This window comes from Canis lupus, chromosome 1 (assembly GCF_048164855.1).
Source record: "Canis lupus baileyi chromosome 1, mCanLup2.hap1, whole genome shotgun sequence".
Lineage (NCBI taxonomy): Eukaryota > Metazoa > Chordata > Mammalia > Carnivora > Canidae > Canis > Canis lupus.
In genome coordinates this window covers 14,020,571-14,038,637 of record NC_132838.1, presented here as the reverse complement: position 1 = coordinate 14,038,637, position 18,067 = coordinate 14,020,571, and the positions used below count along the sequence as shown (strand labels likewise).

The 18,067-nt window shown below is 38.8% G+C and overlaps 1 long non-coding RNA gene across 3 annotated transcripts in view; it reads right to left on the bottom strand.

Moving 5' to 3' along the window:
* LOC140630579 (uncharacterized) overlaps positions 1–18,067 on the bottom strand; it is a 54,787-nt gene that overhangs the window by 10,440 nt on the left and 26,280 nt on the right. For 2 of the 3 annotated variants that reach the window (XR_012028301.1, XR_012028305.1), the window contains exons 2-3: positions 9,594–9,758; positions 5,500–5,636 (exon numbers count right to left, since the gene is read on the bottom strand). This is a non-coding gene — a long non-coding RNA (uncharacterized lncRNA). The remainder of the gene's footprint in view (positions 1–5,499; positions 5,637–9,593; positions 9,759–18,067) is intronic. The other variant, XR_012028303.1, reaches the window with a different exon arrangement.

The following is an 18,067-nucleotide window of genomic DNA, read 5'->3' as shown; positions in this document are numbered from 1 at the left end:
ATAACATTCTAAGAGTCTCATCTTTAGTTCAAACAGAATGTATAGAGGCTAAATACTAAACTATTGTATCTCTAATGTAAATAAAACAAACAGGTCCCCCTCTCCAAAGCCTTTTCTTGCAGGGACATGCTTCTCGAAGATGTGGAAGCCAATTCTGCTGGAGGGAGCCCTTGGATTATGGAATGCCAACCCTTGCTCTCCCAAGTAGAATTTTTTGTTATTGTTTTAATACGGTGACTGGTTTCACTCATGAAAAAAAGTGTTATTGATAAAAAAGAAGAGATATCTAAATAATTTTAGTATTAATTTCATAAATGAATTTGCTAACTGCATGGATATGTCCTCAAATGATTTCATTGATTATATTTTCTGAATTCTACGTTGGGTTATATCATCAGTTACCTAAGCAGGTGCCCTGCTGCATTAGTATTTTTTCTCTTCAAAAATTCAAAACATTTTGACTTTTTTTTTATATTCTTGCATTTCAATACTGATTGGATAGTGTGGGACTGTAGTTGTGTCTTTACTGTACATTCATTATTTTATTCCTCAAATTCCTCTGCCTTCTCCCTCCAAATTGCATTACTTCACCCCTCACAATGCACATTTCCATACTCTGTCTCATGAGATTTTTCTGTTATTTTCTACTCTTTCATTTTTATTCTGTTAGCCATGTTTCTTTCTGCTTTTCCCTCGGGGAAGTAAATTTTTCTGGGTCTACTAGAATATCACTAATTCCCTTATAGACTTAACTCCCTCCTCAAACTGATACTAAATGATGCCAAACATGTAAGAATAAACATTTTCTTTTCACTGTTATGCGTGACAGCTTAAGATTAATCACAAAATCTTTACTGAATGTATAAGTAGTTTGACACCTTTGATTAATATATTTTGTTTTAAACAGCATACACTCCATTTGATAGAAGGAAATACATGCAATCAAAATTAGATCACAATTTCTATTTCCTGAAAACAGGTATAGATAAGCATGTTGCATACAGGACACACCAAAAAGTCACATAAATTAACTACCACCCATAAATACATTAAATTTCCTAACATCCAAAGACAGAAATTGTAAATAGAATTATGCAAATTTCACCTAATGAGGAAAGTCAAAATAAAACAGAAAAATATCTACCCATTAAGAGAGAGAAAATACCTGTGTAAAAGAAAAAAGGAATACATCTAAAAATCCATAACTAAATTTTTTTTAAATAGAAATCTAAGGGAACACCTGAGTGGCTCAGTCAGTTAAGCATCCAACTCTTGATTTCAGCTCAAGTCGTGATCTTAGGGTTGTGAGATAGAGCCCTGCATGGGGCACCACACTCCCGGCACTCACCAAGCCGGGAGTCTGCTTGAGATTCTCTCTCTCCCTCTCCCTCTGCCCCATTCCCTTCTCATGCATGTGCGAGCATGCATGAGAGCTCTCTCTCTCTCTCTCTCTCAAATAAGTAAATCTTTTTAAAAATTAGGAATCTAAATATTGTTTAGTACTACTTCTAAAAAACATTTATTTTGAAAATAAATGCTTTTAAAAACTAACAATGGTTTCTAGTAGATAAGATGGATTAAAGAAAAATGTCTTTACCTCAAATAAGGAAGATATATTTTAAAAGAGTCTGAAATGTGTGTGTAATATACATAGAAAAGCAAAAGTGACCATGGAGTTCCATAATAGCATGAACCATAGGTTCAAAGAAATTCCGTACTTCCGACTTGATAAAAATATTTCATTTCTATTCATCAGACTTTACTTCTTTATATGCCTCACCTTGTATATAGCTTATTCAGTCCCTTATTCAGTCCCAAGTATTCAGATACTTGGGTCTATCCATGAATTGAAAGTACTAATGAAGTTAGTCAATAAGCCAGCCATCACCCATTGCATGAACATCCATATGGAACATGGTGCCACCCAAAGATTTCTCTCTCCACCTTCAACATAGCAACAAGGAGATTCCATTGCACCAGAAAACCTCAGCTCCCTCACACAGCTGTTCTTCTAGGGCAGAATGCCTGAGGGCTGTTCTCTGTGCAATTCTGTTGTAGCAGGTATATGCTGCCATTTTAAGAAAAATTTGGCATAAGACTAAAAACAAGATTTGAAATGAAGTATCTCATGAATTAATCTCTTTGATCTTGACATTCAAAAATTGAGAACAAGGAATGAAGGGAACATACATGTCAAAATAATGAATAAATCATTAAGTTGAACTCTTAAAATAGCTTCACCTAATTCTATCTAAGACCAAGACATCTATGCCAAAGGATCGGGAGTAAACACTTGTAAATAATTTTATGGGAGTAATTACAATTTCAGAGCAGAAAACTGTATATTTCCATATGGGGAATAATATTGTTTGAGAAATAAAATTTAAATGTTTTTGTGAATTGTTGTTTAGAAGCAAATATTCTATTTAGGAATTTTTTCTAAAACAGAAAACCATAAAAGCTATGGACTATAATTCATATGCTATTTTATTGTTTCCTATTGAAACATATATAATTTTCTAGAAAAGAGCCCTCCCTCTACTTCTGTGGGTATTCTACAAAATTTTAACAACCCATGCCATATACTCTACCATAATACTGATGAGCAATTTTAATAAAAACAACAAAACTGTAGGAGTAAGTTATAATACTAATAGTAATGATAATGATGACAATTTAAACAAAAATAAGAGGAAAAGCATTTATTTGCTTCCGGTTTTAAGTAATAATTTTATCTGGGTCATGATGTGCTTAGGTCGGAGGCTGGCAGTCGTATTTCTAAAATTGGGTAGGGCTTTTGATCTATGAAGACACAGAGAAGACATAAAATAAGAAGGCTGACATGAGGCAAATGCCTTGAATTTAATAGAGTACTAGTTAATAAAGTGAGGAAAGATGTTTAAAGTTACCATATATTAATACCTTACTTAGCACACAGATTTTAAAGATAACTCAGAATTTATTTTGTGTATAGTTCTCTTTTTTTGCAACAGACTCTAGTAGAATATGTAAATAAGAATCCACATTCTTAGTCTTGTTATATTATTATATATTGTTATATTACAAACTTCTTATTTAATATGTATGTTGTATATCTTACATTTTATTTTTATTGTCAAAAATTTTGCCATGCTAGTTAGGGAATTGGGTTGGACTACTTAGGTATATAAATAAGAAGAAGCAGTGGGGAAAACTCATTCTCAAAGCATTTTCCATCTAGACTTTACTTAGGCTGTTTACCTCCTTGTAATATTCCACTTCAGCTGAGGCCATTTGGTAAAAATTCATTTCAGTTACAATTTATATGCTAGTTTTAGAAAATACAGGGATTGGGATAAGAAAGAGAATTTTCACACATATAGTATGTTGAGGCTTTAAATGTCCTGTTCTAATCATAGCTATCACATAATAACCAGATATTTATCATCCAGGAGTATGAAGTGGGTATAGCCACCCATCAACATAATCTGGAATCAGACAAGACTTGGGAAGTTTAGGAAAAATGATCAAGAACACTGGATTTCCTTTTACCAAAGTATCATTGTAGCCTCCAGGTGAGAATAAGAGAAAACTGCTTCTGTGTAAAGTATCTTGTCAGGAACCTACCTACCTCCTTCCTCTGTTACTGCACTCCCACATGCAGAAAGGAAAGAGCAGCAAAAAGAACCTTGTTGATTTAAACCAAAATGTACACAGACTTTCATTTTCATGTGTAGAAACAACACAAAAATTCATCATACTCATAAATTATTTTCCCTCTGTTTAGCACAGTAGTAGTTCAGTTGAATAAAAACTTTGAGTTTTCTGTATTTCATAACTGGAAAATGATAGAAATGGAAATGTAGCTATTGCTGTGGTTGTTTTTAATGGTCTTAGGCTCTAAGAACAAACTGGTAGAGAGAGCCCTTGAACTCCAAGACTGCCCTCTTAAGAGGATTCTTCAAAATGACCAAATCATTAAAAAACTCCCAACTGTAAGGTGGTGGGCAGAAATATGAATACAGAAGAAAATTCAAAAAAATTTTTTTCTGGTGGTGGAAAAAGACACAATGGCTTAATTTTAATGGAAAGCAATATGTTTTAAGAGTTTCCATGAATGAAATGTTGCATACCATGCATTCATGAAGCAAAGTGCTTTAACTGGCAAACACACCTTTCCCATAAATGTGTGATAAATACACGTAGCTATATGTGAGTGGGATGTCCTCTATTTAACAGGACTTTTTAAAGTTATGGAATCCTTTTAGAATTTGATAAAAGCTATTTTTAAAAAGATTTAATTTATTTATTCATGAGAGACACAGAGAGAGAGACACAGAGAGGCAGAGACACAGGCAGAGGGAGAAGCAGGCTCCATGCAGGGAGCCCGACGTGGAACTTGATCCCGGGTCTCCAGGATCAGGCCCTGGGCTGAAGACAGCGCTAAACTGCTGGGCCACCAGGGCTGCCCTGATAAAAGCTATTGATCTTTACTCATAAAATGACACACTTGCATCATTCACACAAAACGTTTCACACAATTTCCCAGACCTCTAAAGTTGTACATGGATCCCAGGCTAAGAAGTGCTGGTGTATGTAGCTTTCCCTTTATTAGTGCTTCTTGAATCCATCCAGGTGGCAAAGCAACTGAATATTATAATAATCTTTGTGAAATATTGCCTTTTTTAAATCTACTATACAATCTAGAAAAAAGTTATATATGTCTATGGGATGATCCTTTGAGATAGTGAATATGCTCTTCTCCATAACTTTTCATTTCAACTAGTGGTTTTAATGTACTTTTATGATTCTTGCTGGAATGTAGCTACTATATATCCATAATAATATCTTTTCTCTCATTAATTTGTCCCTTGTTTAAATTAGCCTAAGATATTTTATCCATTAGCTTGTTATTCTTTATCATGCACAAATTGCCCCAAATCTGGCCATTGGAAGATGGCCAACACCAGGTTATTTTGACATGTCCTCATCCCACTTTGAGTACTTCCTTACTGTTTAGTCCAATAAGGTATCTCAGCATTATCCTGTACTTTCCCTGTCCTGTTCCTGAGATCAGCCAGTTCTTTGAGAATCTCTAATTCCTTTAAGTAAAGAGTGGTATTTAGAGAACTAGATTTGGGTGCCAGGTGTACTCTTTGCTTTATGAGCATCTTCATTTCTAAGACACTTAGGTAGGCACAAAACATTTAACATGATATGATATGATATAATATGACATATGCTATGATATATAATATAATACAATACAATATGTTCATGCATTCCCTCTGGTAGCCATGTATCAAAGTCAAATCCAACCCTGCAGGGTTTGCCCTCACTTTGCCCCATTTCCCTATTTGTGAATCATTCTCCCACAGTGAAAGACCTGCTTCTCAGAAACTGCAATATATTTACTTACTTCCTAAAATCCATATAGAAATTGTTTTAGAAACAGTTTGGGACTCTTTTTAACAAGGCGACAATTGCCTAGGAAGTGACATTTCATGAGTTTTTACTGACCTCTAGTGTTTTCTTCACTGTAATCTGTACTTTTCAAATGGTTTTCCAGGAAGGAGTTGCCTGGCCTGACTCAGGTTTTCACACCTCAACATGAATGGAATTTTCTGCCAGATGATTCTTTGTTGTGGTCGATCGTCCTGTACATCAAGAGATATATATATTTGGTGGTATCCATTGTCTCTGCCGACTCGAGAATAGCACCATTTTCTCCCAAGCTGTGACAGTCACAAATGTCACAAATGTCTCCAGACATTACTAATGTCCCGACTGTCCCTAAGTTTCTCTTTAACCACAACACCATCTTTGCCTCAGAAGGGAAATAGAAGTGCTGCCAAGTTTGCGGACTTTTTTTAAAAAAAAAGGAATAAAGAGATTCAGATCATTCAGGGCAAAGCCCTCAACTGAGGAATCAGGATTTTAGAGGCTTGGCTGATCCAAGAAGGGGCTCTTCTTGACTAGAACATACTATCAGCAGATTGACCTGGGAAGAATTAGACTATACAGCCAGATTCCCTGACCACTATGATCCTAAGCTATAGGAAATATTATGTGTCATTTTAACAATCTTGTGGCCCTAGCAGATTTCTGAAGTGGACCAGCACTTTAGCATCATCTTGGCTCCATGAAGAACTAAGAAATGAGCATTCCAGAGTTCTGTCATTTTTTAAAAAGATTTATTTATTTATTTGAGAAAGAGAGAGAGAGAGCAAGTGGAGGGGAGAGGGCAAAGGGAGAGGGAAAGGGAAACTCAAGCAGAGAGCAGAGCCTGTTGCAGGACTCGATCTCACAATCCTGAGATCAGACTTGAGCTGAAAAGAAAGAGTCAATTGCTTTGCAATCTGGAGCCCTACAATACCATTCTTGATAGGCCATCTGTGTTGATGTGGATCTCAATTGGTTGATCAAGGTCTCAATTGGTTCCAAATTCCTTCCCTTGTCTTGGATGTTCTAATTTCTGTACGATGGAAATCAAAGAATTTTTGTTTTGTATTACCCCTTTTCCTGCTTCCTCCAAATAGCCTGACTGGGAGCCCTTTCTAGTTTGGTCCATCAATCTTCTGTAGGATGTGGGAATCATGGACCCATACCCTCAAAAATATTGCCTCATTTTCAAATGCTGAAATCCTCTTTCTATAATGCTCTTGCAAATGTCTGCAAGGTTTTCTTTTTAAATCTATCCTTATTAAATTTTATATTTGTGGGCTTGATATATACTTGAATGTATTTTCTGAACTATTCTTCTTAGATTCTTGTTATCTGCAAATTCAAACAACTTATCACTACTTTTGATAAAGCCTTTCAATAACATATCCAATGACACTGTGTGCCCCCTTAGTGGGATATGCCAAAACATCAGCCACAGCCTGAAATTGCTTATATTACTGAACTCTATCTACCTTTGGGTTAAGGCCTGAGAGGACCACTACATCTGAAACTAAGTGTGTACTTTATGTTGGCTAATTGAACTTAAATAAAAAAGAAAAAATAACAAAAATGTAGTATCTTGCAGTGATAATTAAGTTTTGAAGGTAGCAAGACCAGGGCCTGAAACCAGGCTCCACTGCCATGGGAATTTGGAGACTTACTTTGCCTCTCTGGCCATCTGCTTCCTCAGTAAAAATAGGAAGACTAGCACCAGCTTCAGAGTGTTGTAAAGATTAATATGGTGGCACATATAAAAGTACTTACCATTGTTCCAGGTACACAGTCAACCTTCAATGAATACTTGTTCTTTACTAAATTGTTCCAACATCCCTTCTGGCAGAAAATAACCCAAATAGCTAGATGTGCCTGTTTTCTCCCAAACATCTGCATGAAACCAAGAGTTCCTAATTTAAGATCCCTTTTAGGCTTCTCTAAAGAGTTCTCCTCCCATTGAATGTTAGCTGTCAACTTACTCACTCTAGGGGTACGCTTTCTTTGGACAGTGGTAGGGCAGGAGGCTGTCATACCAAAACACACCAGTTTTTTATTTGATGCAAGACTAAATACACATACACACTTCCTCCAATACATCTTAAGGCTACTTCCCACAGTCCAGGTGAGCTAGTATGTTTACCAGTTTGAGTTATTTTTCTGGAACAAGGCTGACCTCTAGAGGACAGGTAATGAACTTATACCACCAAGAGCCAATGTCAGCCACTAGTAAAGTAAGGAGTATTAATGTTGTTTAAGGAGTCTGACAGATGCTGGAGTTGGCATGAGGTGAGTGAAGGATCTTAATTCTGCATTAACTGATGAGAAAAATTTTGTATCTCCTTGATCTCAAATGCATATTTTTTTACAACTTTATCGACATGTTATGTATAATAAGCTGCATTTGAACACTATTTGTCCTTCTAATCTATGAGCACGAAATGTCTCTCATTTCTTTGTGTCATCTTCAATTTATTTCATCGTTCTATGGTTTTCAGAGTACAATATATAAAATTTGCATAATATATATTATATATTATTGATCTGTTCTATTGTGGGTTTTTTTTTTTATTCCCTATCATTTATTTCTGCTTTAATCATTGTTATTTCCTTCCTGCTGCTGGTTTTAGGCTTCATTTGGCATTTCTTTTCTAGCTCTTTTAGGAGTAAGGTTAGGTTTTTTATTTGAGATTTTTGTTGCTTCTTAAGGTAGGACTGCATTGCTACCTACTTCCCTCTTAGGACTGCTTTTGCTGCATCCCAAAGGTTTTGGGCTGTTGTGTTTTCATTTTCATTTGTTTCCATGTATTTTTAAAAAATTTTCTTCTTTGATTTCTTGGTTGACCCATTCATTGTTTAATCTGCATGTATTTGTAGTCTTTCCAAATTTTTTCTTTTTTTTCTTGACTTTAAGTTTTATAACGTTGTGGTCAGAAAAGATGCATGGTATAATTTCAATCTTTTTGTATTTGTTCAGGCCTGATTTGTGACCTAACATGTGATCTGTTCTGGAGAATGTCCATGTGCATTTGAAAGGAATGTGTATTCTGGTGTTTTAGGAGGGAATGCTCTGAATATATCTGTTCAGTCCATCTGGTCCAGTGTGTCATTCAAAGCCACTGTATCCTTGTTTTCTATTTATCCATTGCTGTGAGTAAGGTGTTAAAGTCCCATACTATTATTGTATTATTATCACTTAGTTCGTTTATGTTTGTTATGAATCTTTTTATATATTTGCGTACTCCTTTGTTGGGTGCATAGATATTTACAATTGTTAGATCTTCTTATTGGATTTTTCCCTTTATTATGATATACTGCCCTTCTTTATCTCATTACAGTCTTTGTTTTAAACTCTAGTTTTTCTGATGTAAGTATCACTACTCTGGCTTTCTTTTGGCATCCATTTGAATGATAAATGTTTCCCCGTACCCTCACTTTCAACCTGCTGATGACTTTGGTCTAAAATGAGTCTCTTAGGGATGCCTGGGTGGCTCAGTGGTTGAGCCTTCAGCTTAGGACATGATCTCAGAGTCCCGGGATCAAGTCCCACATTGGGCTTCCGGCATGGAGCCTGCTTCTCCCTCTGCATATGTCTCTGTCTCTCTTTCTCTGTGTTTCTCATGAATAAATAAATAAAATATTTTCAAAAAAGTAGAAAAAAATTGAGTCTCTTATAGGCAGAATTTAGATGGGTCTTTTTTTTTTCCCATTCTGACACCTTATTCTTTTGATTCAGAGTAATTAGTGATAGATATATATATTTACCATTTTATTACTTGTTTTGTCATTGTTTGGATATTTTCTCTGATCCCTTTTTATCTTTCTCACTTTAGATCTTTCTTTTCCACTCAAAGAGTTCCCTTTAATATTTCTTGCAGGGCTGGTTTAGTGTCACAAATTCCATTAGACATTTCATACTCATGGACTGGGAAGAACAAATATTGTTAAAATGTCTATAGTACCCAGAGCAATCTACAGATTTAATGCAATCCCTATCAAAATACCAACAGCATTTTTCACAGCGCTAGAATAAATAATCCTAAAATTTGTATGGAACCACAGAAGAATCTAAGTAGTCCAAGCAATCTTGAAAAAGCAAAGCAAAGCTGGAGGCATCACGATTCTGGACTTAACATTATATTACAAAGCTGTAGTGATCAAAATAGTATGATACTCACAAGAATAGACACATAGGGATGCCTGGGTGGCTCAGCAGTTGAGCATCTGCCTTCGGCTCAGGGCGTGATCCCAGGATCCGAGATCGAGCCCCACATCAGGCCTGCCTGTCTCTCTGCCTGTGTTTCTGCCTCTCTGTGTGTCTCTCACGAATAAATAAAGAAAATCTTAAAAAAAAAAAAAAAGAATAGACACATAGATCAATGGAACAAATAGAAAACCCAGAAATGAACCTGCAACTATATGGCCAATTAATCTTCAACAAAGCCAGAAAGAATATCCAATGGGAAAAAGACAGTCTCTTCAACAAATGGTGTTGGGAAAACTGGACAGCCACATGCAAGAGAATGAAACTGGACCACTTTCTTACACTATACACAAAAGTAAATTCAAAATGGATTACAGATCTAAATGTGAGACCTGAAACCATAAAAATCCTAGAGGAGAACACTGGCAGTGACCTCTTTGATATTGGCCATAGGAACTTTCTAGGTATGCCTCCTGAGGCAAGGAAAACAAAAGCAAAAATAAACTACTCCGACATCAACAAGATAAAAACTTCTGGGCAGCCTGGGTGGGTGGCTCAGTGGTTTAGCGCCACCTTCCGCCCAGGGCCTGATCCTGGAGACCCGGGTCCGGTCCCATGTCGGGCTCCCTGCATGGAGCCTGCTTCTCCCTCTGCCTGTGTCTCTGCCTCTCTCTTTCTGTGTGTCTCTCATGAATAAATGAATAAAATCTTAAAAAACAAGATAAAAAACTTCTGCAACAATGAAGGAAATGATCAACAAAACTGAAAGGCAGCCTATGGAGTGGGAGAAGATATTTGCAAATGACATACCTGATAAAGGGTTAGTATCCAAAATCTATACAGTACTTATAAAACTCAACATTCCTAAAATGAATAGTCCAGTTAAGAAACACTCTTCGTGATAAATACCAAGTATTGTATGGAAATGCTGAATCACTATATTATATACCTGAAACTAATATTACACTGTATGTTAACTCACTGGAATTTAACTAAAAAACAATAAAAAGAATAAAAGGAAATTAAGTCTACCTTCAAAACAAAAAAGCACCACATATATAAAAGGAACTATTTGATTAGTTTACATACTGTGTACACGCCAGCATAATCAAGATACCAAATATTTCCATCAGCCTCTAGTATTTCCTCAGGTCTTTTTGCAATCCATCCTGTCTCCATCTCCATTCTTAGACAACCGCTAATCTGCATTCTATTGCTCTAGATGAGTCTGCTTTTACTAGAATTCTGTATAAATGGAATAATACAGCATCTACTCTTTTGTGTCTGGCTTCTTTTACTCAACCTAATGATTTCCAGATTCATTTAAAGTCATGTGAGTCAGGCAGCCCGGGTGGCTCAGCGTTTTAGCGCCGCCTTCAGCCCAGTGTGTGATCCTGGAGACCCGGGATGGAGTCCCACATCAAGCTCCCTGTCTGGAGCCTGCTTCTCCCTCTGCCTGTGTCTCTACCTCTCTCTGTGTGTCACTCATGAATAAGTAAATAAAATATTCTAAAAAATAAAATAGTAGATATATCACAAAAGAAAATAAGGCAGGTGGCCAATAAGTACATGAAAAGATACTGAATATCAATAGTTCTCAGAGAAATGATAAATGTGTATTCTAATGCCTCTGAAATTGGGTTCTATCTTACAATTAATGAGCTTGCAAATGATGTACTTCTTTTTGTGCACAATTAATATTTTTATTTTTAGATACTATTATTGAGTACCAAGGTTTGGTAGTGTTCTAAGCACTGTGCACACATTATTTCATTTAATCTTCACAAAACTCTATGAAGAGGCGCTATAATTAAACTCATCTTTGCGAATGAGTCAATTGAAGCTCAGCAAGTTTAAGTAACTTGCCCCAAGCAGCTATTAAGTGACAAAACCAGGCTTGGAATCCACTATCTACCTCTATAGCCCACAGGTTTAAGTATTAATGCTGTTCTTTTATTACCCCATTGATGGTAGATTTTCAGGGGAGAACATGTAAGAAAACAGAACCTTCCCTAAGTCCTGATATTACCTTATTCCATTACATTTTGTTGGACATTAAGTGAGTCACTATAAGTTAAGTACCTAATATTCAATAGGTATACTACATAAATGCTAATTCCCTTTCTTCCATCTATTTTGAGACCTTTTCTTAAATTGCCAAAATACGGAGCATGAGCTCTTAGAGGCTGGTAGCCATGAGAAATAAATTGCCAAAATATATATTTGAAAATTACATGATTCATCTAACTTAAGCCAGGTTTTATTTATCCCTCTTTTCTTTAATATTTTTACAGCTGTCTTTTATGTGAAAGCACTTGAATTGTACAATATTCTTTATCAATGGTTCTCAGCCATGAGCGGTTTTTATCTCTCAGGTGACTTTTGGCAATGTCTGGAGACATTTTTGTCAATTTGGGAGTCTGAGAGGAGGGCCGATAGATCATGGAAGCAAAAATGCTGCTAAATATCCTATGGTACAGGACAGCCCCCACAACAAAGAATCATCCAGCCCAAAATATCAGTAGCACCAAGTTTGGGAAATCCCACCTAATGCAAGCATTCTTTCTTGACATTAGTTAACAGTGACTTGCTGTAGGAAATTAAAGAGGAGGAAGACGCGGTCCCTGTTAGCACATTTAATCCAATCTGATGAAGGAATTTAAAAACAACAGCAACAACAACTGTAGGGGCACCTGGGTGGTGCAATTGGTTAAGCGTCCAACTCCTGGTTTTGGCTCAGGTCATGACTTCACAGTCGTGAGATCAAGCCCTACCTCCAGCGCCATGCTCGGCTTGAGATTCTCTCTACCTCTCCCTCTGCTCCTCCCATTCATGTCTAATCTGTCTCTCAAATAAAGAAATAAATCTTTTTAAAAAACATCTAATGCTAAGAACAATATAATGAATGCCACGATAGACAATAATAGAATGTTTTAAGGCTTTCAGGAAGGGAATATAACTAGATAATCCAGTCGAGAAAACCAAGAAGTGCTCTGAGAGGATTAAGTATGGAAATACCCTTCTTTCTTAATGAAAACAAAAGTGGGTTTCCGCATGTATGGTAATAGAAGATAATTCCTGGTTGCCAAACATCATCTACCTTTTGATACTCTGAAACTTGATTAGGACAAGGCTGAAACTGTTTTAAGAGACTTAAGAAAAGTGGTATAGTCAACTGAGTAGAGCCATGTGAAACTAGACGGTGTGTCATGCAGTATGCTTTCTCTCTGGGGCTTGGAGGTGCATCCCCTGCTGATCTCGGGCTCTCTGGCCCTCAGCCCCTAACACCCACCACCCCAAAGCACAAATCCAGGAATTGGAATGCCCTTAACTCTGCCCTGAGAGAATGGGAGTTCCAGCTCTGATCCTCACTGGCTGTGTAGCCTAAATGGCTTCTAAAGTGCAGTTTTCTCCTCTGAAATGGAGAAACAATAGTACTAATGCATTGGTTATTGTAAACATTAAACCAAGATTACATGTAAATCCCTCAGTACTGTGAATGCCCGTGGTTGCTACTCAACAACCGTTCTTATGCAACAACAGTTATTTATCACTATGCTGTTGTTATTGTTATTAATTCAATAAATCTTGTGCTCTCTTCATTGGAAAAACAGACTATATATAGGTATGAAAATAGGGGAAGCACAAATAAGGAAGCATCAATGGAAGAGGACTATGGGCTGAAGCAGGAAGGAGGACATGCTTCCTGGAGGGCTCCCCGAGAAGGTGCCCGCATGGATGTGGAAGATGGCTTAGGGTAGCCAGGGAGCTTGATTGAGCACTATGAGAAATAGTTCAATGGAATGAAAATCACTCAACATTCACTGGATACTTGCTTTACTTGAAGCAAAGTCAACTACAGTATACTGTAAAATCATAGCCAAGAGTGTAAGACAGACAAGGAAACCACCATCTGTTTGGATCTGGGGTACTAGTAGGGAACCAGGTGTGTGGTGAGGGGTCAGGGGTAGTTCTCAGCCCAGGAAATGGTTATATCTAGGGCAAGGAACAAGAAGAACTGAAGTCAGATGTGAACTGTTTACCCAAAAAAGAGCAAAAGGGGAAATTTAAGAATTGTAAAAAAAAAAAAAAAAAAGAAAGAAAGAAAGAAAGAAAGAAAGAAAGAAAGAAAGAAAGAAAGAAAGAAAGAAGAAAGAAAAAGAATGAATCGCTAAGGTCCAAGGAAGCCAAAAAGCAGTTATGAGAATTGGAATATGGAGCCAGAAAGTGGGAGTCAGGAAGGAATACACAGGTTTAAACAAGTTAAGAGTAGTTGGGTGAGGTGGGGTGGGGAATAGGGAGAGGTGATTACTCTGCTCAGCTGTTTGTGGCCATAGATGAGTTTTATGACCATAATAGAACACTCTCCAGTTAAAATAACCTAAACCACCATTTTAAATTGAATTAAAAATGTGTAATGATTTATTAACTTCATCGTATAAATAATAAAAATAAGTTAATAAATCATTACAATAATGAATTGTTAATGCATGAGTCTTCACACAATGTTCCCCACCCCTGCTTCCCTCCATTCTGTCTGCTATTAGGTGGGGAGCTTTCTTGCTTCATGGATTCACTTCCAGGCAGGAGAGGCTGAGTAATGCATATAACAAAGAGGAAATGAAAAGAAGCCAGAGGGTAAATGAACTGATACAGTCCTTTAGGGCTGATAAAAAGGAAGCGAGGAGAGAGGCCAATGACTTGTCATCTTAGCAAGGGGTTCTGAATGGATGATTGACGCAGAGCGGGAGCTGGAGCCATAGGAAGAGGGGTGAGAAGAGAATGGTCAAGGGACTTACCAGGAGGTGCTCTGGGCTGCCGGGGGAAACCCTTCAGTGTTCTCCCAGGAGATCAAGGCAAAGGGTACAATTGCTTGATTATTTCTGGTCACTGCACTGTCAGGACAGGCTATACTATGGGCCACACATTTCTGGTGGTGTTGTGGTAAACACGGACGGGCTTTATCTGGGTGGAAGCTGGAGGAATGGGCATCAAAGGAAGACCGAGAGACACAAACACTCAGAAAGGGAGAGAAAAAGTTAGCTTTAGGCTTCCTGAGGAAATAATGTGCAAAATTATCATGGTTTCTGAATTTCCATGAATCCATTCACAGAGAGGAAAGAACTTTCATACACTCCTATTATATTCACAAGGGCTTCAGATATCAATATGGCAAAATTCATAAAGACTCTAGTTTCTCCTAAGGGGTCCAGGTTTATTCAGGGTCTTAGTCTTTGAGAGACCATAGCCAGATCTGACAGACAGTGTTATTAATGACCTCAGGATGCCGTCTGTCTCTCCTCGGACATGAGGTGCATAATCCCAGTGGAAGCAAGGAAAAGTCTCAGTCTTTGTTTCCACACTAATGAGGCTTCATAGTCTCTTACGAAAGCATGAAGGAATAATTAGAAGTAACTAAAGTGGGACAAGGCTACGAGAAACCACTAAACAAGAGAAAATTGCGTGAAGAACCAGTGGATGGAAACAGCAATGCAAAATATAAGACACAGAGACTCACTTGCCATTCCCAGAGAGTGTTTTAAGCAAACATCCTTTGTCTCCCACTTCATTCCTTTGTAAGCCAACATACGATGCTTCAAACTCCTCCTCAGAGATGGAAATTGTCAGTACAGCAAAACATTTGTTTCACCTTTTTAATGTTTGGGTGTTTCTTTGATCGACTGTGTCTATAATTTCATTATTTCACATTGTGTCCGCATGAGCCATGATATACTCTGACCTTCTGCCTCATTTCTTATTACGCTATGCAATAATTTGAGGGACCATAATAAGATTTTGTGAGCATTTTCTTCATAATGCTCCGTGTAAATCCCGAATGACGATGCTCGAATCCACATGCGTCTGCCGGGCCTGCATTCCAAACATGTTGCAAGAATACGTGCACCGTGGGGTTGCTACACCATCCAGCAGCTGTGTGAAGTCCTGCCATTGCAAATATGCAGGAAATGGGCTTGCGTGTGGAGCCATCTTCCTGTCTTTCCTCATGATTAGAAAGCTGTATTACCAGGGAGTGCCGGGTCAGCAGCTCTGTGTTGATGTGGCAATTTACTAGATATTCTGGTGTTCTTTCCTGGAGTCGGGGTGGGAGGGGGTGGGGGGTGAAAGGGACTAGGACAGCCATGCCAACTACTGAGGTCTTCAGTTCAGATCTGTGTGGTTTTTTAAAAAATATTTTTATTCATTTATTCATGAGAGACAGAGAGAGAAAGAGAGAGAGAGAGAGACAGAGGCAGAGACACAGGCAGAGGGAGAAGCAGGCTCCACGCAGGAAGCCCGATGCGGGACTTGATCCCGGGATTCCAGGATCACGCCCTGTGCGGAAGGCAGGTGCTAAACCGCTGAGCCACACAGGGATCCCCCAGTTCAGATCTATGTTAAAAGAGTGAGATCTGAGGGCATTTGTTGCTGAACCTTCTGTACCTCTGGGGATCCCAGTAGTACTGGGGGGTTTAGAGGTGTGGGTGGAAATGGGACTGCCCTACTTGGGCAGGCATTTGTGTAGGAGGGGGGCTCCAGTTCTACTGTGACCACATGATCTGAAAATCAGATAAGGTTTTAAATCAGCTTTCTTTTTTTTTTAAAAAAAAGGTTTTATTTATTCATGAGAGATACACACACACAGAGAGAGAGAGAGAGAGAGAGAGAGGCAGAGACACAGGCAGAGGGCGAAGCAGACTCCATGCAGGGAGCCTGACATGGGACTCGATCCTGGGACTCCAAGATCACGCCCTGGGCTGAAGGCAGCGCTAAACTGCTGAGCCACCCAGGCTGCTCTAAATCAACTTTCTTGAGAAATTTGATTCAGTCATACAAGGCATTCTGTTTGCCAAAACTAAAACAATTTAGTAAAGACTTTGGTGTCCTTTATTCAAGGGAAACAATGGGTGCATCACAGGCAGTGGAGCACCGTTCTGGAGGGAGAGGCAAGAGTGAAGTTTATGGCGCCTTAGGAGAGATGGGTAACAGGGCAGGACTGGCTAGGAGGCTGGGGATTACGTTAGAAGGCCGGCGGGTCCTGTTTTCTAGGGTAAGGTGAGCTAGCTAAGGCTGAGTGGCAGCACTGTGACTGGTCTGTGTTCGCTTTCTTTGACAGGCATTTCCTCTTAAGTGCAGGCTGACTTTGGTTTAGATTTGTGAGGTGGGCCAGGCCAGTGGGTAGGGCCTCCATTTTGTGGGCCCAGATATATAAATTACCTTCATCAAATTAAAATTGACAAAGCACCTACCACATGCCAGGTGCTATGCTGGGTGCTGGCACACAGCAGCACAGTCCCTTCAGGTGGGGTTTTTCTATTATTCATCTCTCTCTTGGAGAAGGCCACCTGTTTTAGGTTGCATTCTCTCTGAAACAGACCTCAAGCCTATGATTCTTGGAAAAGTGATTTCCCTTTGGGGGAAACCAGGAATGGCTCAGGGGGATGAGGAAGGAGAAACAGCCAAATGAGGGTGGAATTTCAGGTGAAGTCCCAGACTTGGCCTGACCCCACGGGGAGCTCTAGAACGTAACACTCAGAACATAGAAATTGGGCTTTTGTATTCTCACATCTGTCAGCTACTGGCTGTGGGCCTTTCCTGGGAGATGTAAAACTCACAGGTACTCCCAGTTCTCATTACTGAAGACATGGCTTTGGCATCTACTGGAAAGTTTCTGAATGTTCCAGATGCAAGCCATTAGCAGCAAGTGGACAGAAGCTGGGGATGAGCATACAGGCAAAGCACCAACAGTGTCCACCACACTCATCAGTGGGGGAGGTTGTAGACAGGACATAAAGAAGGAAAGAGCACCCAGAGCTTTGCTACTTAAAGTGTGGCCTCAGAGCAGTGGCATCTGGTCTAACAGGGATCCATCAATGAGGAACCTGTTAGAATGGTGCAATCTCAGGCCTCATCTAAGACCTGGTTTATCAGAATCTGAATATTAAGATCTCTGGGAGATAGGTATGCACATTAACTTCCAAGAAACCTGGCTCCAGAGTGTTAGAAAAAATGATTTACTCACCTCCCTAACTGGCAGGAATAAGCATCGCGATGCTTATGCAATATGATGGGCTTGGAAAGCTCTTTGTCTCAGGTCTTCTGGCCCAGTAACCGAAACCAGGGGCAAGAGAATGCATTCCTGGCTGAGAGCAGGGCAGTACCTACTTGGTTACCCTGAGCCCTATCACACCAGGCTTGCAGGGAGGTGGAGGAGAGGATGAGGAGGAAGGGTTTGGGTGCTGACATAGGAAGGGAAAGTATAAACGAAGGCAAGATTTAGAGCTGACCCCACAATTTAAGCTTGAAAACATATTGAAAAGTCGCAGCAGGTAAATCACTTGACTCAGATATGCATCATTAAGGAGTCATGACACAACTCATGCATGAGGAGAAACCTCTGGGGTAAAATATGTTGGTCACCAGAAGGCCCCCAATAGTACAAAAATGTCT